The following is a 1,457-nucleotide window of genomic DNA, read 5'->3' on the forward strand; positions in this document are numbered from 1 at the left end:
TTCCCTCTCTCACTGTGTCTCTCTCTGTCAAATAAATAAATAAAATCTTAAAAATAAATAAATAAATAAATAAAAACCGTGGTAAAATCTACATAACACAGAATGTACCATTTTAATCATTGTCCAGTATACAGTTGAGTGGTGCTAAGCACATTCACGTTGTTGGGCAGCCCTCACCACCATCCATCTCCGGAACTATTTTCATCTTCCCAAACTGAAGCTCTAGACCCATTAAACATCACTCCCCCCTTCCCTTCCCCAGCCCCTGGGAACCACCTTTCCACCTTCTGTCTCTACAGTGTGACTGCTCTGGGGACCCCACATAGGAGGACTCACACAGCGGTTGTCCTTTGGCGTGGCAGACGCTTTGGCAGCGAGATTGCTAGAGGACGTACCACGATTCTTTCCTCCACGGCATTTGTTTTGCTAATATGGCACATTAGCCAGAAAGAATGTCTTTTTTTTTTTTTTTTTTTGGTCAAGTGTCAGACTATTAATTATCCAGATGCTCACAGGCCAGAACACTGAGCGTAGACAAGCCTCTCTTTCTGCCACCTAATGACACAAGTGTAACACACCAGCCACATCTGCAATGCCTCTGAGGGCAGGAAGGTGCCTATTCTTTACCCTAAAGTAACCTATCCTCACGGACACCAGCACCTCGCAGGCCCTGCCCTGCAAAGCAGATGTTTTCTAACATTTTGTTTTACGCTGAATGCTGTTCGTTCCTCTTGCCCTCCAAGTAATTACTTGACTTGTGGACATCAGCAAAAAGAAAAGAGAGAAGAGAGGAAAGGAGAGGAGGGCAGGGGAGAGGAGAGGAGGGCAGGGGAGGGAAGGGGAGGAAAGAAGAGAAAAAAGAGGAAAGAAAAGGAAAGGAAGAAAAGAGAAGACAAGAGAAGAGAAGAAAATAAAAGAAAAAAGAAGAGAAAAGAAAAAAGAAAAGATGAGAAAAGAAAAAGAGCTTCTGGAGAAAGACGTAGGCATTTTCATGTTCCACCCCTGACAGTCCCAAAGACCCCCTCTCATCCACTGGCCTGTGTGTCGTGGTCGTCGTTGTTGTTGTTGTTTTGGTTTGGGTTTTTTTGTTTTAAAGAACTCTGTGATCTGCTTCAATTCATGTTTTGCCAAGAAAGCTAACACAGCTGCAAATCCTTTCTGCCAGGAATGCCTTCCAGCCTTCCCAGAGGCCTCTCCGCTCGTTCGGTGGCCACTTCCCTCCCTCCCGGGCTGGCCAGCTTCTCCCAGCCCACTGCCCCCCACCGCCACACACCCCGCCCCGCCGTCCACCGGCTCCTGCGAGAAGGCACCACTCAGAGTGGCCGTGCCTTCTCTGTGGGTTTCCATTTCTTACTGGGAGAAGCGCAGGCCCCCTCGGGCACCCCAGCCCCCCTCCGTAGGCTTCCCCCTCAGAAAACTGGCTCTGCTGCCCGCTGGTAAACGGGCTGGCTGTCACC

At 48.8% G+C, this 1,457-nt stretch overlaps 1 non-coding gene across 1 annotated transcript; it reads right to left on the reverse strand.

Moving 5' to 3' along the window:
• Positions 1-481: 481 nt before the first annotated feature.
• On the reverse strand, positions 482-609 carry LOC123325943. The gene has a single exon (XR_006540776.1). It is a non-coding gene; the product is annotated as a small nucleolar RNA SNORA17 (small nucleolar RNA).
• Positions 610-1,457: the final 848 nt, after the last annotated feature.

The sequence above is a fragment of the Neomonachus schauinslandi genome, chromosome 9 (assembly GCF_002201575.2).
Source record: "Neomonachus schauinslandi chromosome 9, ASM220157v2, whole genome shotgun sequence".
In the NCBI taxonomy this organism is placed as follows: domain Eukaryota; kingdom Metazoa; phylum Chordata; class Mammalia; order Carnivora; family Phocidae; genus Neomonachus; species Neomonachus schauinslandi.